Source organism: Sminthopsis crassicaudata, chromosome 1 (assembly GCF_048593235.1).
Source record: "Sminthopsis crassicaudata isolate SCR6 chromosome 1, ASM4859323v1, whole genome shotgun sequence".
Lineage (NCBI taxonomy): Eukaryota > Metazoa > Chordata > Mammalia > Dasyuromorphia > Dasyuridae > Sminthopsis > Sminthopsis crassicaudata.
The window spans coordinates 600,690,912-600,718,322 of record NC_133617.1 but is presented as its reverse complement, the minus strand read 5'-3'; the positions used below and the strand labels follow the sequence as shown (position 1 = coordinate 600,718,322).

Genomic DNA, 27,411 nt, shown 5'->3' with positions numbered 1-27,411 from the left:
CAAGGTACATTTATTAAGCGCTTCTTGTATGTCAGGTAGAGGAACTAAGTGGTGAGTCTGGTGTCATCTTCCTGAGTCCAGTTCTTGCCTTAGACAATTATTAGCTGTGTGACTCTGGGGAAATTACTTAACCCTGTTGCCTCATTTGTAAAATGAACTGGAGAAGGAAACAGCAAACCGTTCTAGTATCTGCCGAGAAAATCCGGCATCATGCACAATTCTGAACATCAAAAATATACCTGGGCTGTGCAAAGTGGTGGGAACACAGGAGCTTACATTCTAATGAAGGAGATAAAATTCAAATAATTATGTACATACAGAAATGCAAATGAGAGGAAACCTACAGAAAGTAAATTAATTCTTTTCTCCTGCATGTGTATTTAATTTATACTTTAACATATTTAACATGTATTGGTCAACCTGACATCTGGCGGAGGGGGTGGGGGGAAGGAGGGGAAAAGTTGGAACTAAAGGTTTGGCGATTGTCAATGCTGTAAAATTACCCATGCAAATATCTGATGAATACAAAGCCATAATACAAAAATATAAATAAAGAATAAAAAACCAGAAAAAAAATTCTTTTTTCCTGGAATTCTCTCAATAATTTAAAAAAAAAATCCCTATCTTGAATAATAAAATTCTAGTATTAGAACTGTTTGGCTTTGAACTAAATGACCTTGGGAGACGCCCTTTGTGCCAGGATTCCATAATTGTATTATCAAAAGGATGGAGGGGAATATTCCCATTTAATAGAGAAAAGAACTGAGCCGACGAGGGACTTAAACAATTTGTTTAAGCTTGATGACTCAGCTTGGAACTGATTTCCAGACTTCCTTCCTGTCCAGTCGAGTCAGTAGCAGGTTACCCTGACCATTTTAAAATCTAATAATCATCGTTTTAGTGCAGTTTCATCATTCCCCTTCTAGGTCTGCTCCAGAAATTCCATTCTTTGAAGTAAATGGAGTGATTCGTTCTTTATGGCTGGAATGTGTTGGTTTTGGCTTCCGGGGTTTAGCTATCTAATATACCAGGATGACCTTAATGCTTCCAGACAGTCACTCCCAGGGCACTTGTAAGGATGCACTCAGTCAAGGCAAGCGATGCTTTTGACAGCCTGCTGGCCTCTACCTGACCCTCTATAGGATTCAGATGGAAAAAGTTGCCGCAGAGTGCTGGTGACTCACGGAATGTTGCACAAACAGAAGCAATTCCGGGTCTGTCACAGGCCTTAAGAAAAGGGAATTTGGTTCAGGGGGATGGGGGAGACCCAGCTTTTTCTAGGCTTTTCAAAATAAATGGGAGTCATATTGTCTGTGCTGACCACATTTTTTTTTTTTTGCTTCAAATGAAATCCCCTTATAAAATGAATCACTGAGTGCTTTGTGATTAATCTGTGCATCCCCCCTTCTTACTGCCAGAAAGATGGATGCTTATACGCCAATCATATTCAACAAAACAGGAAAAAAAATATTTAGGAAAGCTTAAACCATTTGGAAATAATCCATTTAAAAATCTAATTTGTGATTCTGACATAGGCCAGATATACAAATGTTGGGGACAGGGATTGTTTCTTTATTGCATTTTTCTTGGTAGATCTGTGTAATAAACCTGTGTTAATATACATGCACACATGTATATGTAAGGATGCACATAGGTGTGATTTATTGCATTTTTCTTGGTAGATCTGTATAATAAACCTGTGTTAATATACATACATGTGTATATGTAAGGATGCACATAGGTGTGATTTATTGCATTTTTCTTGGTAGATCTGTATAATAAACCTGTGTTAATATACATACATGTGTATATGTAAGGATGCACATAGGTGTGATTTATTGCATTTTTCTTGGTAGATCTGTGTAATAAACCTGTGTTAATATACATGCACACATGTATATGTAAGGATGCACATAGGTGTGATTTATTGCATTTTTCTTGGTAGATCTGTGTAATAAACCTGTGTTAATATACATACATGTGTATATGTAAGGATGCACATAGGTGTGATTTATTGCATTTTTCTTGGTAGATCTGTGTAATAAACCTGTGTTAATATACATGCACACATGTATATGTAAGGATGCACATAGGTGTGATTTATTGCATTTTTCTTGGTAGATCTGTGTAATAAACCTGTGTTAATATACATACATGTGTATATGTAAGGATGCACATAGGTGTGATTTATTGCATTTTTCTTGGTAGATCTGCGTAATAAACCTGTGTTAATATACATGCACACATGTATATGTAAGGATGCACATAGGTGTGATTTATTGCATTTTTCTTGGTAGATCTGCGTAATAAACCTGTGTTAATATACATGCACACATGTATATGTAAGGATGCACATAGGTGTGATTTATTGCATTTTTCTTGGTAGATCTGCGTAATAAACCTGTGTTAATATACATGCACACATGTATATGTAAGGATGCACATAGGTGTGATTTATTGCATTTTTCTTGGTAGATCTGTGTAATAAACCTGTGTTAATATACATACATGTGTATATGTAAGGATGCACATAGGTGTGATTTATTGCATTTTTCTTGGTAGATCTGCGTAATAAACCTGTGTTAATATACATACATGTGTATATGTAAGGATGCACATAGGTGTGGTTTATTGCATTTTTCTTGGTAGATCTGTGTAATAAACCTGTGTTAATATACATACATGTGTATATGTAAGGATGCACATAGGTGTGATTTATTGCATTTTTCTTGGTAGATCTGCGTAATAAACCTGTGTTAATATACATACATGTGTATATGTAAGGATGCACATAGGTGTGATTTATTGCATTTTTCTTGGTAGATCTGTGTAATAAACCTGTGTTAATATACATACATGTATATATGTAAGGATGCACATAGTTGTGGTCTATTGCATTTTTCTTGGTAGATCTGCGTAATAAACCTGTGTTAATATACATACATGTATATATGTAAGGATGAATATATAGGTGTGTATGTACCTCTACATTTGGGGTGTTCCAAAAGTTTTACATTCTTAGGCTTTTTTTCTCCCCTTGAGGCAGTTGGAGTTAAGTGACTTGCCCAGGGTCACACAGCTAGGAAGTGTTAAGTGTCTGAGGCCAAATTTGAACTCAGGTCCTCCGTCTTCAGAGCTGGAGCTCTATCCACTGAGCCACCTAGCCACCCTTCATTCTTAAGCCTTTAAAGCTTTAAAATGCACCAGCACTTGGTTTGCCCAGTGTATGTATACATAGAAGTAATCAGAGTCAGTGAGAGACAAAGGGTTAAATGGTACTGAGGAAGCTCCGACTGCCAATGCAGATCTATAACTTCTTTATAATTTATAGTCTTAGAACTGTTTGGGGCTCTGACAAGTTGAGACTTACTCTCAAGGAGCTTACAATCCATCAAGGAAACAGTATGTAATAAAAAAGTGTAAAAAGTATACACAAAATAAATACACAGTTATTTCGAGGAGAAGCTGCAGGAGCAGTTTTAGGAATAGTTTCCCATACAGAGGTTCTTAACTTGTGTTCCATCTATGTCTCCCCAAAAAAATGCTTCCAAGAAATCCTTGAGGAGATTTCACTGAAGTCTGTAATCTTGGATAGGGAGGGAAAAAATCCACATTTTTATTTTCATTAATCTTTAAAACTATTTTATTTTATGCAGTTAAGGACATGATTCTAAAGAATTCATATACTTCTTCACACTGTCCATGTGCCAAAGAATCAAAAAGATGACTCCCCATCCCCCCAAAAAAAACCCTTTATTATCCCTGTGATCTTGGCCCTGTCACCTAACTTTAGTTTTTCCATCTCCAAAATGGTGATTAAAAATTTTGCTTCCCGGGTTAAAGCGTTTTTAATGTTAAAAAGCAAACAAATAACAATCACTTTGAAAGGAAAAAAAGTATAGAAAGTGCTTCTTAAGCTAAGTTCTGAAGAGAATTAAAGGTTTTCAGCGAGAAGGGAGAACATTCCAAGCAGGAGGCTGCCTGTGTGGACACAGATAAGAGATGAAGTGCTGTGTGTGAGGAACACTGAGAACATGCACATATTTACTTTTCCCTAGTACCCGATCTCAGATACCCTGAATCATGACCCTTTTCTAAACAAGATTGCAGTAGTTTTATTCAGCCTGAGGTGCATTTTCTCCCCTTCTCCTCAGGAGAAACTTCTGCCAGCTCTCTCCTCTCTGCCTAGGTGACCTCCTCTGCCAATTGCCTATGGTAAGAGAAGAAACAGCAGGATGATTTGGAGATACCACATGTTGTTTTGCACGCTGAAAGACTTTGGGGAATCAGTAAAGAGCATGTCTCCCAATTAGTCCCTGGGGTGCCCAGGAAATCATTACTGGAATGTGCAACATACAGCACGACATGCTGGCTGAGACAGCTTCGGAGGAAGCAGCAATCTTTACTGTCCAGAACTGATTAGACTTTTTTTTTTTAACAAAAAGAAAATTTTATAAAAATAAATTGTAGCATTCCAAACACCTGCTACCCCCTTGTGAAATAATCCTGGACAGCAAGGAAGTTTGATTAAAGGGAAAGGATATATATTCTATGTACTAGACATAAAAAAGTGAAATAAAGTCATTTGCATCCAATGGATTTGGAACAATCAACAGTAAGAAAGACATTTAACTAATATTCAAAAAATACGTTCAGAGTATTGTCCCTGCCTATTTTGGGATATTTCTTATGAGAGAAAGAAAAAAAGACATTCTTTTTTTCTAAAGGAATTTTTAATGTAGTGTAAGAAACAGTGACCCATGTTGTAGCAGAAACAGAGCTGAGTTTGGACTTAAGTTCTTGAATTCTGGCTCAACCATATGATGTTGGGGGAGTCACATCATTCTCTGTGACACAGTTTCCTCATCCACAAATATACAGAGGTTGGATTAGGATGGCTTTTAATGTCTCTAAGAGGTCCAAATTCTATGGCATTATTTGTAACACAAATCTCTATGATTAAATATAAGATTAAATGTGAAAATGCCTTCTTTAACCTGTTATAAGTTGAATGGGGGAGTGGTTAGAGCCCTGGTCCTAGGTCTGGAATCAGGAATTCAATTCTGATGTCAGAATTTTGTGATCCTTGGCAAATCACATAAACTCTGCCTCAGTTTCCTCAATTGTGAAATGGCGACATAATAGCACTTATTATATGATATACTCTCACTTATTATATGATTATTCTCACCTCCACTCCTCAAAATTGTTGTGAGGATAAAATAATATTTGTAAAGTGTTTAGCATAGTATGTGAAATACAGTAGGTGCCTAATCAATGTTTTTCCCTCTTCTTTTTTGTCTGTCATGGATAGCTTTGACAATCTAGTAAAATCTATGGACCATTCTCAAAATAATATTTTAATTATTGAAGGGGATGCTAAATATTGGTTAGAGGTTAGTAACAAAAGTATATATATTTTTTATTCAAATTAACAGGTTCCCTGAAATCTATCCAGGACTTCTTAGAGATAATCTGAGTTACTTGCATTAGGAATCTCTGTATTAGAGGGTGCTCCAAGGGAGGAGAGGAGAGAAAACATTTTTGGCAGATGTTGGGCTGTTGTAGGAAGAGGACAGAGGAATTCAGAAAAAAGTTTTATGAAGGATAAACCTTTTGAGTTGGACCTTGAAGTTTAAATAGGATGTGAACAAGCAGATCATTGGGATACAGGATTCCTGACAGAGGGAGCAAAGAATAAATATAGGAAATGATATAGTCTGTATTTGAGCCCAGTTTGGTTAGAACATAGGTTAAATTAATCAATTAATAGGCATTTATCAAATGCCAACTATGTATACTAGGTTCTTGGGTTACAAATACAAAGAATGGAACAGCCTCCATCCCCAGGGAGCACACATCCTATCCAGGAAGGCAAAATGTGCAAATATAAATATACACAGAATCAATGTAAAACAAATACTAGAAAGTGAAAGCGGGAAAGAGAGTTCTAACAGTTACAGGGATTGGAAAGGGTTTCATGTAGAAGGTTGTGCTTTAACAGACTCTGAGAAGGAAGCTAGTGACAGAGGTGAGGAGGGAGGGAATTCCCATTATGATGAATGGACGATGCAAAGGTACAGAGATAGGTGATGGAAATTTCAGTGAGGAACAGAAGAAAGACTGATGGGAGTGGACCATACTGTTGGGAAGGAACGTGAAGAAAGTTAAGCTGGATCGGTTGGACTAGGTTATGAAAAAATTTAAAAGACAAAAATTTAAATTAAAAAATTTAAAAGACATTTATATTTTATATTTGTGACAATATTAAAGCCTTTGTTGAAGAGATTAGTGACATTGTCAGAGAATGTGCTTAAATAAAAGTCACTTTTACAATCAGAGTAAAGACGTATTAGAGAAGGATTCATTTGAAGCAAGGAAACCAAAGGAAGCCTTTAAAATAATCCGGTGAGAGATGGAATCCTGAAATAAGGTGATCACAGTGTGAATAGAGAGGAAGCTCTGGATTTGAGAGAAGTGGAGGTTTAAAAAAGGCAAGACGTCCACCTGTCTTTTATGGCAAATGAAAATGTGATGGGAAGTAAAGTGAGAAAGATAGGTTGAAGTCAATTTTGGAGATGAGATAATGACGGCAGGTTTGTGAACAAGGACTGTGCTGAATTATAGTGAAATATTAATAATAAATCATACTAGAATATTAATAGCATGAAAGTGATGATGAGATTAGATTGGAAAAAGAAGAGGAATAGTAGGAAACTTCAACAGATCAGTAAAGAGCTAAATGTAAGCAGTGACCATAGAGAGATGAAAAGGGATGCAAGAAACATAGAAGTAGAAAAGTTAGGACTTGTTTGTCCTTCGTTCTCAAAAAGGACCATGACATCAGGGAGGTGATTCCATGGCATGCAATGAATTGGATTTAAGTGAGGGAGGGCTGGACAAGGTCACCTGCTTCACTTTCAGTAGAGAGAGTCCAGGAGTTCAGGAGAGAGTCCAGTAACAAGGTATAGATCAAGATGATTAGATATGACCCTGGATAGGACTGATTGAATATGAAAGGAGTTAGAGATAATGCCTAGTTTTCCAAATTAGATATCTAGGAAAGAAAATACAGGTGGGTATTATTACACAAATGATTTTATTGTTAAAAGGAAAATCCTGGTAAGGAAAATATCTCTACCAATTCAGTACCTGTTCTGCAATTTATAGTCTTAGAGTTGTCTGAAAAATTTAAAAATTAAGTGATTAGTCTAGGATGCTAGAGCTAGGATGTATCAAAGCTGAACTTGAACTATTAAAATTATTTTTAAAAAATATCTTCTTGGGTCTCAGACACTTAACACTTCCTAGCTGTGTGACCCTGGGCAAGTCACTTAACCCCAATTGCCTCAGCAAAACAAAACAAAACAAAAATATCTTCTTGGATTTGAGGACAGCTCTCTATCCACTATGCCATGGTGGTTCAATACATGTCAATAACAAATAATCAGAACAGTAAAGGTACTGACAACCAGGAGTCTCAGAAATGACTTTATATTAGGTGGTGATAGGACTTGAGAGGTGAAATAAGCTAAAGATACTACCAGGTGGACATAAGGAAGAAGCACAGGTCAGAGTTGGGGGATGACCTGTGTAAAATGCACTGAGATAGGAATTAGAAGATTGTGTACAGGGAACAGCAAGGAGGACAGTTTGGATGTAATATAAATACATTTACAAAGCATTGTTTGTTACATGTATGCTCTCTTTGGTTTTTTGACTGTTTTCCTTGTATTTGTCCTTTGTTCTTAGAGAGGACCATGTCATCAGGGAGATAATACCATGACAGACACATAAATTGGATTTAAGTGAGGGAGAGCTATGCAAGGTCCCCTGCCTCACTTATCTCTCCAGTGCAATCTGGGTCCAGTGGCCAGATATAGATCAGGAAGACTGGAGATGGTCTGGATGAAATGAGGGACTTTGGCTTTTTTAAGCTAAGGACTTCAACAGATTTCAGTTTGAATGAAGCCATATCCATTTAAGTGATTAAATCTAGGCATTAAACTGAAGCAAAGAATGACAGGACAGGAAATCCAAGGACCCCGGGGATTAATTTCTAAGAAAGTTCATCCCATTTTTTCATTCTAATGGAAAATATAGGCAATGGAGGAGATTTTATTGAAGAGGTAAATGGATGAAACATTTAAAGTTTCACTAAAATGACAAACTGGGAATTCTGAGAATTGAATAAAGCTAATTCTCCTATTCACCAGAGATTTTACTATGTCTTCTATGATATCACTTTATGACAGAAGTTCTTCTTCCATTGCTTCAAAATTTTTCTTCTGAGCCCAGTCTATGGTTGACTTCTGGACCAAATTACTATTCTAGGGCCATAGATCTACCCAAATAAAGAATTGTAGAAGAAATGGGGACAGGAAGAAGCAAGGAACTAGAAGCTGTCAAACCACTGGTTTTCAGATACCAATTCACTTCTTAATTCTTTTTTCAGCTGTTGCATGAAGATGGAAGCCCTGTCATCTGGTTTGTATGGCCATACTTCCTTCCTTCCTCCCTCCCTCCCCTTCCTTCCTTCCCTTCCTTCCGTCCTTTCCTTCCTTCCTTCCTTCCTTCCTTCCTTCCTTCCTTCCTTCCTTCCTTCCTTCCTTCCTTCCTTCCTTCTTTCCTTCCTTCCTTCCTTCCTTCCTTCCTTCCTTCCTTCCTTCCTTCCTTCCTTCCTTCCTTCCTTCCTTCCTTCCTTCCTTCCTTCCTTCCTTCCTTCCTTCCTTCCTTCCTTCCCTCCTTCCTTCTTTCCTTCCTTCCTTCCTCCCTTCCTTCCTTCTTTCCTCCCTTCCTTCCTTCCTTCCTCCCTTCCTTCCTCCCTTCCTTCCTTCCTCCCTCCCTTCCTTCCTTCCTCCCTCCCTCCTTTCCTTCCTTCCTTCCTCCCTCCCTCCCTCCCCCCTCTTCCTTCTCCCCTTCTCCTCCTTTTTCTGTTCTTCTTCCCCCTCTTCCTCTTTCTCCTGCTCCTTCTTTCTCTCTGTCTTTTTCTCCTTTTTCTTCCAACACTATATTTTTTCAAAGATATTTTTAAATCTTCACAATTTATTCTTTTAAAGTCCTTTGCACTTATCCATTATACATTTCACTGGGGATCACAACTTTAAAATAATTGTTCCTAATGTAATTATTTATATTATTTTTACAGAAAAGGAAACTGAGGCTACAGAAAATAAAGGACTTGCTCAATCAAGGTCATAAAACTGTAAGAGACATAAGTTGGATTTAAATGCACATATCTCTCCAACTTTAAAACTTTCATTCTATCTGTTGCATTACCCTGCCTCCAGGTCTTACTTTACTTGGAATCATTGCTGAATTTCTTCCTTTCGTAGCAGAAATTCTGGGTCATGATGCTATGACTCACAGAACCTTAGCCCAATGATTTAATCTCTCTGCAGGTCATCTGCTCTTCTCCTTTGCTAAATGAGTTAATAATAACTGTCTCCCCAAGCCACCTTCATGGCCCTGCAGAGGTGAGGCATAATAAACTGGATATTTGTGACATTCTTTCTGGAGCTCCAGGTGGTATAGTATTAGAGCTTGTCTCAGCTCTGTTCAATTATTTGAAATGGAAAATGCGCAAACCAAATTTAAAAAAGACTTCCATGTAATCTGAAGCAAATATATACTCTACACATGAATTATGTTACTCTTTATTCACCTGAAAATTCAGGACAATAATGTTATTTTCATTATCTCATAAGGCTATTTGGAGAAAAATACTTAGTAAAACTAAACGTCGTATAAAAATGTGAGTCATTAATATAAACCAAACATTTTCTTTAGTACTTGGAATGATTGTGAGGCTCCAAAATCAACCAGGGACTCTGATGTTGGTTTTGCCAAAAAGGTAGTCAGGACTTCATTGAATAAATTGAAAATGCTTGGCTTATACGATTTAAATTATTTGTCAGAAATGATTCTCATCTAGATCTGAAAAATATATTTCAAGCTGTCTTTTCTAAACTTCTTTTTTTTTTTTTTACAAATAAGGAAACAATAAAGACCAGTTCCTTCCTTCCTTCCTTCCTTCCTTCCTTCCTTCCTTCCTTCCTTCCTTCCTTCCTTCCTTCCTTCCTTCCTTCCTTCCTTCCTTCCTTCCTTCCTTCCTTCCTTCCTTCCTTCCTTCCTTCCTTTTTTCTTCCTTCTTTCTTTCTTTCCTTCCTTCCTTCCCACTTTCCCTCCTTCCTTCCTTCTTTTCTTGCCTCCTCCTACTCTTGTCTCCCCTTCTCTGTCTTTGTTTCTGTCCCCATATCCTCTACTAAGTTTAAGGACCAATACGCTTAAATGACCTCCTCAAAGTCACACGGAGTCATAGGAACGATTTGAAAGCAGGTCTTCTGATTTCAAACTCATGCTTGTTCCACTAATCCACACTGATTCTCTGGTTCTGGACTTTGTAGGTTAGTCCCTTCCTGAATCCCCCCATCACTGCTTGAATGCACCAAGACTCAAGAGTTTTCATCACTAATTTCAGATCTGAGTCAATTTGAATTTTGAGACATGACATCTATTTACAGGAATATAATAAACAATAGATTTTTGAATTAGACAGAGGGTAAAAGAGGATTAGAATGATACCAATGTATCTGCCTGGGTACTTACGGGGCAGTTTTAAAGCTCATAAATCTATACTCTTCTCCTTTGGTCAACTTCATATCTCCCTTGATGACCCAAGATACCAATCTTATTCTCCGTGCCCCAGGATCTCCTTCCACATGGCATGGGATATAGTTCAGAATTTTCCCCATGGTTTTGGTTCTACCACTGTTTTAAAAGAATTCCTGTTTAATTCAGTGAAATGTTTTAGTATCCTTGCTACATACCCTAGCCATTCATATAGTTACAAACTAATAATAAAGGGGTTGATGTCTCAACATAACAACCTCTGCCAATAATGCTACTCCCAGAGATACCTTTTTATTTTATTTTTTATTTATTTTATTTATTAATTTTATAATTATAATTTTTTGACAGTACATATGCATGGGTAATTTTTTACAACATTATCCCTTGTATTCATTTTTCCAAATTTTCCCCTCCTTCCCTCTACTCCCTCCCCTAGATGACAGGCAGTCCCATACATGTTAAATGTGTTACAGTATAATCTAGATACAATATATGTGGGTAAAACCAAATTTCTTGTTTCACGATAAGAATTGGATTCCGAAGGTAAAAGTAACCTGGGCAGACAGACAATAGCGATGCCTTTTTATTTTTGATGGGACTTATAACTCACCATGTGATTACCCATTCTCTTGGGGCACATGCAGAAACTGAGTCACAAATAAAGAACTTATCCCCTTCACGCAGCAATATGGCAGCAAAGTCAAGTTCAAGGTAATTCTCTTATTCCCTCCCCAGCTGCTTTGCCAAATGAATGTTAATTATCTCTGTTGCTGTTGGCCTTCTTTTTGTTTGCGCTATGTCCTTGAATTCTTCTGTCAAAATGGAAGTTTTTCTTTTGTCAAAGCAAGAACCTGGCTATCCCAGAGATACTCCAGGAAGGACAGGAAGTTCATTTTCTGCCTGCAATCTTACATTCTGTTTACATAGTCTGGGTTTTGCTGAAGGAACAGGTCTGTCTCTCAGCACTGTTACATAAATAATATGCTTTATAATTTGGGTATAGAGCTCTTTAAAAATAGCTCAACTGGATCATATTATAATAACACCTTTAAAAAAAAAAGTTGTATGCATCTGTGCACGGTAGAAAAGCCAGTTCTTCCTGGCACAAAAATGTTCTACTCAGAGGAATAGCAGGTCACAGGAGGCGTTGTTTGGGAAGAATACTGTGAATGCTGAAGCAGTCATCTGCCCTGGTATGGCAGCATGGCAGCGTGCAGAGCTCAGGAAGGAGATAAGAAGCTATTGCATTGGGAACCAAAGATAACATCCTTAAAACACTCTTATCTGATAGGTGGCGAGACACTCCACAAAATAGGAAGAAAATGAATCTTGAACATTGCTTGCCAAGAAGCTGCCTTGTGGGTAACCGATTTATATTGTCCACGACCATTCATTTCTCAGCCTCAGACATTTATCTTTTGAAAATCCCCCATTCCCTTCTGTTTTGACTCAAGCATTCAGTGGGGAGGAGATGGAACTTGGCCACTTCCTATTCATGAGATATAGTATGTTTGCTTTGGGTCTAGTGGCCAAACTCAACTATGTGGTTAGAAAGTCCCTGACTGGGGTGAAAGAGAAAATTCTTTAAGTGGTGGTCACTTTTTATTCTTAACCCTTCACATGACCTGGAAAAGAATGCCTTCATTGGTCATGGTATTAGATTAGATATGGAGGCCATGTGGGACATTAGTCACAGAACCTGAATTTAAATTCTAGCTCTTTCACTGACTACTCATGGCTCTGGGCAAGTTATTTAACTTCTGTCTTAGTCTCTCCAAATGTAAAATGAGAATAATAACAGTACCTATCTCTCAGGGCTGATGTGAAAATCAAATGAGATAGTATAGTATTTGTAGAGTACCTAGCACAGTCCTGGAACATAACAGGTATATAATAAATATTTTTTTCAGCTCCTTTTCTTGTATGACTTTTGTCAAGTTACCTTATCTCAAGTTTCCTCATCTTTAAAATGAAGGAGCTGGACAAATTGACCTTTAATGTCCCTTCCAGTTTTAGAAATTATATAGCATAATTTCTAAATTTTATACATTTTTATAAAAAAATAGTAAAAAGTGCTTAGCAGAGAACAAAAATAACCTACAAGGAAGCAAAAAAGATGGACTTAATATATATACTTTCTTGAAATGGAAATTTATTTTTATATACTTTAATTTCTCTCTGATATTCTGCTGGGCACATGACAATGTTTTTTTTTTTTAAATTATTATTTTCTTCTTTCTTTTTTATTCTGTTTTTTTCTTATTTTCTACTTAGTTCAATAGAAAAGAACTAAAAAAAAAAAACAAATCCTACTAAATCTGTGAGTACCAGTTACTCAGACCAGTTGGTGAGTTCCAAGGTCATCATTAGAATCCCTTTTTTTCTGGCTGTCTTTATCTTATTGCATTCCCCTCATGTATAACAAAAACAATTAAAAAAAACAAATAAAATCAGATCAATAATTTATTAGGAGTTCTGGAAGAATTTCCTTTACCAAGACAAGAATGAAAGTTGCCTGGGTTAGGTTGGTACTGAGCTGGGATATAGCTGGTATATATCAGACTCAAACTCCTATTTCCCCAGATGGAGCACTATCTACTCCCTTTTTCTTGAATGCGTGATTCTCTGTTTCACAAACGTAGATAGAGGCTGTTGTGATTGCTGTCAGTTATGACTGCCACACTATCTTAGCCTTTTACCACCAGAGCCGGGCAGAAATATTTATGGGCTTTGGAAAGGTTTTTAAATTCCACCTTTCTACATTTGAAAATTAGGTCCCTTCTGTGATACTTTCCACTGGAGGGTGTAAAGCTTATGGCTTGGCTTATCTGAAAATAAACAGCTACATGCCACAGACAGTGGAATTTTATGACATTAAAAATATATGCACTAGTAGTGGGGGCCCAGGGATGTAGAATAATACTTCTATTGTCAGACTTTTTTTTTTGATCTGCTGATTAGCTTTGACAAATAATTTTTTCTCCTTTTTTTTTTCTTTTTTAAATACATAAATGATATCTCTCTCTGGTATGGGGAGGACACAATCAAAAACACGTTATTGTTGTTGTTCAATCATTTTTCAGTTGTATCCAATTCTTTGTAATTCCATTTGGGCTTTTTTTTTTTTTTTTTTTTTTTTGAAAAGATACTGTAGTGACTTGCCATTTTCTTCTCCAGCCTTATTTACAGATGAGGAAACTGAGGGAAACTGAGTGAAGTACTCAGGTCATTCAGCTGTAAGTGTCTGAAGATAAATTTGAACTTGGGGAAAATGAGTGTTCCTGACTCCAGGCCCAACACTCTATCCACTGTTCTACCTAGTTGTCCCCAATTAGTATTTCGTTTAAATTATTCAGTATGATAAAGAAGCAAACAAACCTTTATAATACTAATGATACTAAAAGTCAGCTTTAAGGTTTGCAAAATGCTTTACAAATATTATTTCATTTAATCCTCACAATAACTCTGGGGATGTGGGTACTATTATTATTATCTCCATTTAAAAGATGAGAAAAGCTAAGTGATTTGTCCAGGATCATAGAGCAAGTCATTGCCTGAGGCAGGATTTAAAAGCTTTATGCTTTACCCACTACAAATTTAGCTGCTTAAATCAATATTATTTATTCACTTGTAGGATGAATAGATCACATATATCATATACTATATGTGTATTAGTTGTTCAAAAGTATGTAGATACTAATGTGATTAATAAAAATCAATTTATTTAAAACATGAATTCATAATAGATTTTTGCCCTTAAATAATGACTAAATCAGCAAATATTAATATTGCAACTTCTATCACATATGGAAATTCAAAATGTTTTGCTATTTGAAAGGCGCTATCCTACACAAAAAAGATTTAAGTAGCTGATTGCTTAGGAAGATATGTAGCAGGACAGAATGTTGCATCTTTATAAAAGTCAAAAACCTTTTTCTTGTGACCCTTCCTTGGCCCTTTCCAAAACCACAAGTCAGCATCATGATAAGGCTACTTGAACATTTTTTGCCTTTAATTTAATCTAGTAAGACAAAGGAAAACAAATATTTCTAAGAGTTGTTGGCTTTGCAGGCAAAAGTATCCTGGGCCTTGCCCCCAGTGTCATTTGAGTATGGGAAAGGGGCTTGGGTTGCAAATGCAAACTGGCAATCATAATGTCCTTCGATTAGAGTCAGGAAATGACTTAGCTGGAAGTGGATGTACTTGTACAACCATACTCCCATTCCAGATAAGGAAAAAGAGACCCAGAGACTCAAGATCACCCAGCTATTTAATGGCAAAGATTTTGATTGTAGTTCTTGGTCCTAAGACCAGGACTTTTCCCACAATATGATGCTTCCTGTCTTCTACCACATGAACTGACTTCCTTTAAACCAAATTTAGTTTTGTAAAACAGCTAGTAGTTACCTGCCATTAAAAAATATTAATAATCATCTTAGATACTAAATGTGTGTGTGTGTGTGTGTGTGTGTGTGTGTGTAGAGGAATAGTTAAAAGGAAGGAAAACTACTCATAACCATATTCATTTGTTCAATAAATATTTGTTGGGGATTTACCACAGGCAAGGGGACAGCTAAGTGGTGCAATGGATAAAGTACCAGGCCTGGAGTCAGGAATTCTCATCTTCCTGAGTCAAATCCAGCCTCAGACACTTAATAACTGCGTGATCTACCCAGCATTCCTTATTGTTTCTTTTATTAGGCAAAACAACATTATATGGGTTAGTTAGTTGCATAGGAACAATGTGATATGTGCCATCCCAGTCTCACCTCTATAAACTGGGAAAGTGATTAATAATGTTTTTCCCTTTTCTATATGAAGAAATAGAGGCCCAAGAAATTTAAGTGATTTATCCCCTGTCACACAAAAAATCTGAAAAACTCCTTTTTGAATTCTCACTTTCTACAATCATAGTTCATAATGTTCCAGTCTATATTATCCCAGTTTTTTTTTTTTATGGTCTATGATATCCCAGTCTAAGTACTTGCCCATTCATCCATAGCATCTTCAGGGGGGAAAAAGGGTTTGGAGCATTTAAGGAGGGAATTAGCAACTCAAAAAATAATAAAAGTAAAAGCAATCCTTGTCTTGAAGGGACTTTTAAGATAACAGTACATGAATATGATGAAAACAGTCTTTGGATGTGAGTGACTAAGGAAAAAAAAATTCTGGTGTCAAGGTATGAACAGAAGAGATAGACAAAATAAGTAACAAAATAATGTGTCCATTTGGGCCTCCAGTTTGGGTTTGGAAAAGGCTAATGGAGAAGCACTGACCTATGCATGCATCCAGACGCCTAAAGGCTACTCTCAGACCCCTGATGGTTGAGCAAAAAATTCCTGAGAGATCATGGTAACATGAAAGGCATTTTAGGATTCGATTGTAATCATTCTTATAAATGGGACTGTTCTGAAGCACAATCAAAAGAAGTGATGAAGAAGGCTTATGTTATAGGATTACTACCAGAGATGTCCCCATCAGCTCACCACAGGCAGCTCCCCACCCTTGAAAATTTTTACTATTAAAACATTGATGACAAAGGATGGACAATCCAGGAAGTCATAGTTTAAATATATCAATATTATCCTTAGTAAATTAAGTAGGCAAATTATTGCTATTTTATTATTGTTATTTTTCACTAGTTCACAGATTAGATCCTCAGATTTTTGGTCCATAGATTAATAGGACCCAAGAGCTGGAGACAGTTTAAGAAATCATTTTACCTCTTGTTAAATTCTAAGGTCAGTGACTATATCCTAGCTAAACTTAGTGTCCCTTTCAGTGCCCAGCATAAGACCTTAGACATGGCATATGCTTAATAAAAATAATAAAATAAATATTATAAGACCAAGAAAGTTGGCCATGAAACAGCGAACAGGCCTTTTTGCTGTGATGCAATAAAAAAGCAGAATGTTGGGAACCAGATAGTCCTGCTCAGGGCTTGGGAAGGTACAGGGTATTTGCATGTTGGAGCCAGCTCCTCCCAATGCTAAAGCCTATTATTAAATTTTCAGTATGAGGATAGGCAAATATTGCAAATCAGGACTTGACTTAGTATTTTGGTCATAGTCCAGACTTAAGAAAATGATAGAAAAAATGTTAAAATTGCAGATTAAGCTAAAAAGCATGTCATATGAATTTTTTCCCCTTATAAAGCCAATTATTAAACATTTACCAGTAAACCTCTGATTCTGGACCAATTTGTGGACCTAGGTAGAGGATGTGGGCTCCTAGAGATGAAGTACTGAAAGAAAGGAAATGTCGATATTGACGGGTGTTGCCAAAAATAAACTCCACAATTTTGTCTTGAGGTTGGCTTTGCTTCTGAATAAGTGTTTACAATTTTTACTTACGTAAGCATTCTTCAGCATGTGGCTTCTTAATGCTGGGCTTAATGTTTTGGTGTCCTGTAAAAAATAAGATATTTATTTTGATAGTTGTATGAATCATTTAGCCAAAAGGTAATTTTTGGAGTGTTTTTTTTAATGGGTAAGAACTAGTAGGAAATATGTTGAATATTAACAGATTAGAAAAAGAGTGAAATATGATTTTGCTTTCAGTTTACAGTTTGGCTGAAGGGACAAAATAAATCAGTAATAAATTAGAGAACAAGGCAAGATAGCTTCTATCAAATGTTAAGTTATATCTAAAATCCTTACCTGAAGCATTAGTCTGACATGAAGGTGACACAGGATTCTCAAAATCTTCACAGGTAGAGTAAAAATTTGGAGAGGTTTACTAAACTGGAAAACCTTGGCAAAGAGATGAGTGATAGATCATAGCCCTTTTGGCAATATAGGATCATCACTTAAGTTTGGCACAGGGTGCTAACCTTTTGGCTATTGTCATTCTCAAAGACCATATATTAAATAAAAATTTTATATTTATTAAATAATAAATAAAAGTCTAGGTACTCCCTTCCACTGTTGTTCAATGAGAAGCAACAGTTAAAGATGCTGCATAGTTTTAAGTACAATATGTAGATTTTTTTTTCAAAAGTGACAACTATTTTGCTGCCATTCTTTTTTTTTTTTGCCTTTTCTTACTTTCTCGTTCTTCTTCTTTCCTTTCTGTTTTGTTCCTTTCCTTTCTTTCTTCCTTCCTTTCTTTTTCTTTCTTCCTTCCTTCCTTTCTTTCTTTTTCTTCCTTCCTTCCTTCCTTCCTTTCTCTTTGTCTTCCTTCCTTCCTTCCTTCCTTCCTTCCTTCCTTCCTTCCTTCCTTCCTTCCTTCCTTCCTTCCTTCCTTCCTTCCTTCCTTCCTTCCTTCCTTCCTCTTTCTTTCTTTCTTTCATTCTTTTCTTTTCTTCTCTTCTCTTCTTTCTTTATCATTTACTACTTTAAGTAATTTCAAATACATGCAAAGATAGTCTTCAACATTCAACCTTGCAGAACTCTGTTTCAAGGTTTTTCTCCCTCTCTTCCCCCCACCTAGACAGCAAGCAATCCAATATATGTTTAAACAAGCGTAATTCTTTATATATTATATATATATATATATATATATATATATATATATATATATATATATATATATATATTTCTACATTTATCATGATGCACAAGAAAAATCAAATCAGAAAATTAAAAAATATGCATCTTTTTATATTTTGATGTTATTATAAAATGTCAAAATGGATTGGAGGCTACCACAGGGGACCTTGCCTCCAAGTCCCTCACTTTACAAATAAAGATTCTGAACCTTACAAAGCTTAGTTACTTGCCCAAGATGAAAATCAGTGAAAATGTGAGAGAATTTTGACTCTCCAGTTTAAGGACCTTTCCCCACCACATCAGGTTGCTACATGATAGAAAACCAGCTATGGCAACAATGAAGACTGTTGATTTATAATGAGATCAGAGACTGATATGAACTAGAAAAGCTTTGATGATCTTCATCAAGGGCTTAGGAATTTATAACACAATCCTCAAGGAATATAAAATCTAATTGAAAAGAGGGCAAAAAGATGGAGGTGGGCAGAGAGTAGAAAAGACTCATCAAGTGAAAGGCAAAGTAATGTTACAAAACTTTTCCCCTCTAATTCTGAAAAGGCAAACAAAAAGAACAACAACAACTTAAATACTACAAAGCAAACACCACTATAGGGATGAGGAGAATAAGAAGGGAGTTATAGGAATTAATGGTAATGAATTCTGGAGAACATCAGGCCCTATAGATGCAATGAAGCCATTGAGCATCACCTTGCAGGGAGCAGAGTGTCCATGATAAGAGGGATAAAACCTAAAAAAAAGATTTTCAAAGGAGTCATAGGCATTTCAACCTCCATTACTTTAAGAATGCATCATAGAAAGATGCTCTAAAACATTATTGATCAGACAAATGCAAATTAAGACAACTCTGAGGTACCACTACACACCTGTCAGATTGGCTAAGATGACAGGAACAAATAATGATGAATGTTGGAGGGGATGTGGGAAAATTGGGACACTGATGCATTGTTGGTGGAGTTGTGAAAGAATCCAGCCATTCTGGAGAGCAATTTGGAACTATGCCCAAAAAGTTATCAAACTGTGCATACCCTTTGATCCAGCAGTACTACTATTGGGCTTATATCCCAAAGAGATCTTAAAGGAGGGAAAGAGACCTGTATGTGCAAGAATATTTGTGGCAGCCCCTCTTTGTGGAGGCAGGAAACTGGAAACTGAGTGGATGCCCAAAAGTTGGAGAATGGCTGAATAAGTTATGGTATATGAATGTTATGGAATATTATTGTTCTATAAGAAATGACTAGCAGGATGATTTCAGAGAGGCCTGGAGAGACTTACATGAACTGATGCTAAGTAAAATAAGCAGAATCAGGGGATCATTAATTATACATGGCAATAACAGACTATATGAAGATCAATTCTGCTGGATGTGACTTTCTTCTACAATGAGATGATTGAGGCCATTCCAATGATCTTGTGATGATGAGAGCCATTTACACCCAGAGAGAGTACTTGGGAATTGAGTGTGGATCACAATATAGCATTCATACTCTTTTTATTGTTGTTTGATTGTATTTTGCTTTCTTTCTCATTTTACCCCTTTTTGATCTGGTTTTTCTTGGGCAGCAAGACAATACTATAAATATGTATACATATATTGGATTTAGCATAAATTTTTGCCATGTTTAACATATATTGAATTATTTGCCATCGAGGGGCGGGGAATGGGGAAAATTTGGAACACAAGTTTTACAAGGGTCAATGTTGAAAGTTTATCCATGCATATGTTTTGAAAATAAAAAAAAACTTTAATAAAAAAAAGAGAATGCATCATAGTAGCCAGCCTCAGACATTTACTAGCCAGTGCTTTTGAAGTCAGATCTTTGTGATTGAATCCTGATCATTTCACTTGCTTCCTTTGTGATCTTGGTCAAGTTACTTTTTTCTGTGCTGCCAATTACACAATTACACAATTATAAATGAGAGTATCAGACAGGGTGATTCCCAAAATCCTTTCCAGTTTTAAATCCATAACCCTATAAACCTGTGATCCTTTCGGCCCTGGAAGATGACCTTGAAGATGGTTACTGGGACAAGAAAACTCATCACCATTTGGCCAACACAGAAATGAACGTTTTCAGTTATAGGCGTCATAGAGAGTTTGGTTATGTTAATCTTAAGAGAACAGATATTCTATTAGCAGTGACTTATCTGAAGGCTTTCCTGATTGATCAAACTTTTACAATGATGTATAATTGGTAGATATAGTATTATTATTGCTGTTGTTGATTTTGTTATTGTTTTCAAGATCAGATGGTGTTCTGGATGGTTTCAGAATCAAGAAGACAAGTATATATTGGCTTCTGTGACCTTGAACAGGACACTTGATTTCACAGCGTGTTGGGTAGTTGTATAAGGATATGACTTTTAGAGCATATGCATTTGAAGAAAGTTTCCTAATTAGGAGTAATAAGTAGAAAATAAATTACAGACTCCATCCCCCATAATGTGCAAGGCAGTGGACTGAGTGAGCACTGGGATGAGAAGTATGAATAATGATTTGGAATAATTTGGAATTAGAATCATCAGAACCCAGTGATAAGATATAGATTAGAATGAGTGGTGATGGCCCAGAGGTAGTGGGAGAGCCTGGCTTTTGAAGCTAAGGTCTTTTCAAGGAGTCAAATTTTCTGAGGGAAGCAAAGACTTGGTAAGAATGGAGACCAAAGATGAGTTAGTTTTCCTTCACAGACAAACTGACAAAAACATCAGTCTGGGAGGGAAAGACCCTCAGAGTTTCTAGCCTGAACAGAAACAGTTGCTCTATGCTTACTCTGAGTCTTAAATAATATGGCATACCTGGGAATGACTTAATGTTGTAGGAAATAGGGAGCTGCTAGAGACTGGACAAATGATCTGATAAAATAGTGCTTAAAGATCACGAGTCTGGTAGTCATGTGGCAATGTGGAATAATAAGGGAAGAAGCTAGGGATGGGAAGCTGCACCAAGAGGCTGCCTTGGGAATCTAGATATGAGCAACATATCTAGGAACAGGAATGGAAAAGGGAAAGATAAGCACACATTTTGAATGAAAAATGAAAAGGACGTATAGGTGGACCAGATCTAGAGGATGAAAGAGAGGTGGGATTTAAAAAAAATTATTTTACAGTTTTCATTCTGGATGGCAGGGAGAATGGTAGTGACATTGTTAGAGACGGTCTCTGCATAATGGGGGAAAAGAAGCACATATGAAGGCAGGAGAACACGGGGGAGAACCCTGTCTAGCCAATGCCTCAGAAGGCTTCTGTTCTCTAGGAGCTTCTGAGAGCTCCGGATGGATGTCTAACTGTATTAGTACTATTCTAGGGTATAGTTAAGTGACTTAAAGGGAAGAAAAAGAGTAAAAAAGAATGGCACATATTCTAACCACCCTGTAAGTACAATGTAGTTCACTAGAATTCACTGCAAATAATGTGGCAGGGACGCAGTAACAACAGAGGTCAAGCAAGGTTTGTGGGAGTCGCGGTTTAGAACTGGTAGTCTGGGGCTCTGGGGAACTTTCTCCTTGTCTCTCTGGGTTTGTATGTGGTCAACCAGAAATTCTCTGGGAGGCTTTTGGGAAAACAAGTAGCATATGTACATGGTCCATGGGTCATCTGTGTGGTTTCTAGTTATGGTGTTGTGTGGCCCTAGGATGAAGACCCTGACCACACTAAGATGGTAGGGGCAGAGGGATGATGAAGTTGTGGTCCAAAGTGCTGCACTTACTTTTTTTCTCTATAATAAGGGAGCAGCAGAGGTCATGGATGAAGGAAAAGTCACAGGACTATGGCACAAAGAAACTTTAAGGAGAAGCTGCTTTGGAAGGAAAAATTAGCAGTACTTTGGGCATGTTGAATTTGGGATGACACAAATGTAGGCAAATAGTAATGTAATCAGGACAGATCTGGAGCTACAAATTTGGGAACTAAGGAGATGATAATGAATAAGCTGAGAAAGAGAGAGAGAAGAAAAGAGAATCACAGATTTTAGAACTATAAGTGATAATGAAGATACCTGAGATGAACTCCTCATTTTACAAAGGAGGCCCGATGAGGTGAATGGTTTGTTTTAGGTGATATAGATAGGGTAGAAACTCAGCATAAAAGACTAAGCTTTGAGCTACTCCAAAGTTATTAGGCAAGAAAGTAAATATAATGGGAAGAGAAGGAGAAAGTAGGGAAAGAAGCAAAAAGAAAAAAAAGAGAGAAAGAAGAGAAAGAGGAAGAGAAGGAAAAGAAGAACAATAAGAGGAAGAGAAGAATGAAGAGAAGGAAGAGGAGGAGGAAAAGAATAAGAAGAAGAGGAAGAAAAGGAGGAAAAGGAGGTGGAAGAAGAGAAGGAGAAGAAGGAGGAGAAAAGCAGAAAAGAAGAAGAAAAAAGAAAGAAGAAATACCACTGCAATAGAATATCATTCTCCATGGAAAGACACTTTTAAGGAGAGCAATTTCAGGAGTTGTGAAGCTGTTGGGAAAACTGGCATGAAAGAAAAGAGAAGAGTGTGGTAGTTAGAAGGGACAATAGAGTCATTGATATTTTTTTTCAAGATGGTGAGATGGTTATATTTGCAATGTAAGGAGAGAGATTAAATATTAAAAAAAAAAAAAGAAATACATATGAAAGCAAGATTTCCTGAGGGGAACTCAAGTTGAGATCAAAGATATAGGCAAAAGTATCAGAACCTCATGACCTCTTTCACAATAAAATATTGATCAATAATATTAATATGACTTCACTTTTTGCATTTTAAACATTTTGAGACAGTGCATTGATGGATTCTGAAGTTGATGTTCTTGCCTTTCCCAGTGAGATCTCCTGATGATTCTTCATCTCCTGGGATCTGGAAGGCTATGGTACAAGCTCTGACAACTTCTGTCAAGCTACAAAGAATGAGGGTCTAGTCAAGGACTATGTGCATAGTATCTAAGAACCAGGCCAGCTAATTTTAAAGAAGCTGTCAGTAGTGATGAGGTTTTTGTTGTTGTTGGCTATATAATCTCATAAAGATCTTCATTGAAGATGTGGAATAGTTGTGATCTGGTAGAGTACACACAGACATAGACACAGGCACCCCCACATTGCTGAAACAACAGATTCTTGAGGGCTTGAAGAAGTAAGTACTACTCCAGTAAGAAGCAATGAATGAAATCCAGGTCACTGACGTTATTTTTCAGAGCTCTTTCCTGGCCCCACTGCTACTGCTAATAATGATGATACTCCTCTCTTCTTCCTCTTCCTCCTCCTCTTTTTCCTCTTCATTACAAAAATAGTGATTCAAAGTCTGCAAAGTGCTTTACAAATATTATTTCATTTTATCCTTTTAATAACCCTGGAAGGTAGGTGTTATATTCAGATATTATTATCCACATTTTACAGATTAAGAAACAGAAGAAGATAGAGATCAAATCTCGGCTCATTCAGCTAGTGTTTGGGCTGTGATTTTAACTCTGAAGGACAGAGAACAGAGAAGAACAATATGGTCCACTGGACCATAGAGCTGCCAGCACAATTCCACTTAGAGAGTAATAGAAGATCAAAAGAGAAAGATAGATTAGGATCAGAATGTGGTGATACATAAATTCTAGGCTAAGGAGTTTGTACTTTATTCTATGAGCACTGGGGAAGATTGGAAAGATTTGAGTCAGAGGAAGCCGTGATATGATAAAATGCAGTATTTTAGGAAGGTTAATTGGGTGGCTAGTGTTCAATGCAGATTAGAGGAAAAGGCTAGAGATGGGGAGGTCAATTAGGAGGCTATTACAATAGAACAGGAATGAAATAACCAAGAGTCTGAACTAGGATACTATCAGTGACAAAGAAATGAATGCAAAAGAAATTACAAAGGAAACATTGTCAGAATCTGGCTTCCTTTCAATCTCAGATAAAAATCTCACATTCTACAGGAAATCTTTGCAGTTTCCTCTGAAATTTGGTGCTTCCCCCTTTTGATTTCTTTCAATTTATCTCTTACATAGTTTTTTTTTTTGGTACATAGCTGTTTTCATGTTGTTGCCTTCATTGGATTGTGACCTCCCTGAGAATAGAAACTGTCCTTTACTTCTCTTTGTAATCCTAGCACTTAGAACAGTGCCTGGCACATACTAGACACTTAAGAAATGTTTATTGACTAACTGATGTTTTTTGACTTGTGGGTAATGCATGTGGGTAAATGAGAGAAACAACAAAAATGAAGTTGCCAGCCTAAATGATTAAGGAAAAGACTGTGCTAATGGGTGGTCATTTTACTTTCTGATTAGCATGGTACTTTTTGAGGAAATATCCTTTCAGATATTTCCTTATGTCTCTAACTCCCATTTTAATGAAACTTAATTGATTAGCACTTAATTTCATGGCTTGAAGGAGACCATTTCTACTTTAACCTTGATCCTACTTTAGTGCCATCCACCATGATGGTCATCACTTGAAACTAACCCAGTTCAGAAACCCAGCTCTTCTCCAATTGCCAATATCTCTTTCAAATCTATTCATTGTCTTCAAAAACCTGGCATGTAGTGGTTTCCATCATGTAGCCTCCACCTATCTTTCCAAATTCATTTAATATTATTCTTTTTAATGTATTCTCTGTTCTTGTGAAATTAATCAAATTGTTCTGCTAACTGTTCTCTATAAAAAAAAAAAAAAATCTTCTAATCCTCATCTCCATGGCATCCAATGTCAAGGATGAACTCCCTGGTCAAATCAAGACTTGGAACTAGGATGCTGTCAGTGATAAAGAAATGAATAAAAAAGACATTACAAAGAAAACGTTGTCAGGATCTAGCTTCCTGATTATTTAGAGCTTAGATATCTCCTTCTATAGGAGATTTTTTGTTTTTGTTTTTACCCTCCCATCTAGTCTCCTTCCATTGTCCCAGCCATCTGATTCCTCTTGATGTTCATTTATATTAACTTCTTAAGGCTTAGAGCAAGGATAATTTATATATTTTGCATTTACCTACTTTTACACATGATACATTTCCCATTGTAGATAAGAAAAGATAAATTAAATTAGGACCACATTGTAGTGGTACTTAAATTCTAAGCTAAAGAGTTTATGCTTTATCCTATGTGCATTGGGGAATCATTGAAATATTTAAGGTAAAAGAAGAAGGAAACATTGAAAAAAAAAAGAGTATTTTGGGATGGGAATACAGGAAATGTTTGTTTTTGTCTCTGTATTCCTAATCTTTGATATAGTGTTCTATATGTTATACACGAATGAATATTTATTAAATTGAAATGATTTAAATTGTAAATATCTTATGAGTAGCACCAAAGACCAAAATACTATTTTCTCCCATATTGACCCAAAAAAGGTCATTTTTTGAGGGAAGGACTAAAATTTTTACCAAAGAAAAGACTTCCCAATGGTTTTATTGCAATTGCAAGAGAGAAAATGTCTACCGTGGATGTTAAAATAACAGATCTTTTTTCTTTTTCCTTTTGTAATTGATGAATTTTGAAGTTTATTCTTTGTTTCAAGGACTATCATCAGAATCTAAATTTCAGCTTCTCTGTGATGGTTGTTAGTGTTTTGGGGATACACAATGGCAGATGCTGGAAAAAACCCAAGGCTCTCATTGAACTGCCTGTCACACATTATACTTCTTCCAACTCTTTGTTCCATTACTTATTTATTAGAATGTTAAAAATAACCCCGGGGCTTAAGTCTCTGGGGTCTGACCACAGTCAAGTAGCAGAACACTTCATTATCTATGCTGATTTCTCTTACAGGTGGTGGGAGGACACTGTCCTAGTTCAATTCTTTTATTCTCCACATTAACAATAGTTTTGTAATCTGCTTTGTTGAAGAGTTATTTTAAGAATGTCCCCCTGGCACCTCAAATACAACATTTCTCAGTCTAACTTTTCATCTTCCCCCTCAAATCTTCCCCTCCTTCCAAGGTTCCTCTTTTTGTTGCTGATTGTATTATCATCCTCCCAGAAATCCAGGTTCAAACTTGAGTCATGGTATTTCCTTCTTTATTCTCCCTGACAAAGACCCCCATATCCCATCAGTGGCGAATTCCTATACATTCTTCCTCAACATCCCTCATGTTCTCCTGTCACCACTCTGGTTCAAGATCTCCTCACTTTTTCCCACATGGACTCTTATATAGTCTTCCAATAACTAATTCATCCTTTACATAGTTCTTAAAATCATCCTCCCACACTAGGTCAAAGCTTGCCCCCATCTTGTTCAAAATCTTCTAGTGGCACCTTATTGTTTATAGGGGGAAAGGTATAAAATTCCTTAGCTTGACCAATGCAATCTGGCTTCCACTTACTTCTCCAGACTTTTTTCATTCTACTTCCTTTTATGAATACTATGGGTCAGTTAAATATCTCTTGGCTCCAGGAATTCATGCAGATTATCACCCGTGTCTGCAACTATACCCCCCCTTCCCCTATATTTCATCCAGCCTCATCTCTAATTTTTGAAATCCTCTTCTTTCAAGGACTAATTTAGGTACCACCTTCCCCATAAGCCTTCCACAATCCTCCCAAGTGAAAATGATCTCTTTTTAAAAATTCTTAAGGCAATTTGTCTCCATCTCTCATTTCCCCCTTTACACCATCTATTGCACTTTTTCTGGGTAAAGATAATATTCCCCACCCTCCTTGCTCATTGAGGGCAAGGACTGGGTCATTTTTCATTTTTGTGTCTCTAGGGCCTTTCACATTTTGGCAGTGAGGCAAAGGTATTGTCCATCAGTTCAGGCAGTTCCTGGCAGGAAAACTTCCTCTACCATTGTAGATCAAATACTTCTCTCTAATATATTGTGTTGAAAGTCTTCTGGGGCATTGAAAAATGAAATAACTTGCCAAAAACAGTTAGTAAATACCAGAAGTAGGATTTGAATTCAGATTTCCTGGTCTCTAATAATACCATATAGCCATTATGTCTTGAAATTCAGAAGCATTTTATTTTTTGATTAGCTGATACATTTGTTGAACAAATAAATGAATCATCAAATCCATAGTAACTTGCTTTGATTTTTAACTTTCCAGAATTATAGAAATTTTGGATCTCAAAATTTAGCATAATGCTTTGCCCTTTAAAGATTTTTTTTTTGGTGTGGAGGGCAGAGCAGAGCAGTGATTTCTTTAGTTTAGGATTCTTGTGGTGAGAACAATCCTTTTGCCAAATGCTCTTTGGCATTATTTAAAAATCAGATGCTAGAAGACCAGACTTTTTGTGATTGAATTTAGGCTCATTTGGAATCTTACTAGCAAGTCTGATTTCAGATAGTCTTGCTTTTCTGTGAAGAACATTAAATCAAAGAATCAGGA

The 27,411-nt window shown here is 36.6% G+C and overlaps 1 long non-coding RNA gene and 1 pseudogene across 1 annotated transcript in view; both read right to left on the bottom strand.

Annotated features, from left to right (window-relative positions):
* Positions 1–27,411, bottom strand: part of LOC141555447 (uncharacterized) — a 156,993-nt gene that overhangs the window by 51,616 nt on the left and 77,966 nt on the right. The window lies entirely within an intron of this gene.
* Positions 1,039–27,411, bottom strand: part of LOC141552259 (ras-related protein Rab-18 pseudogene) — a 78,857-nt pseudogene continuing 52,484 nt past the window's right edge.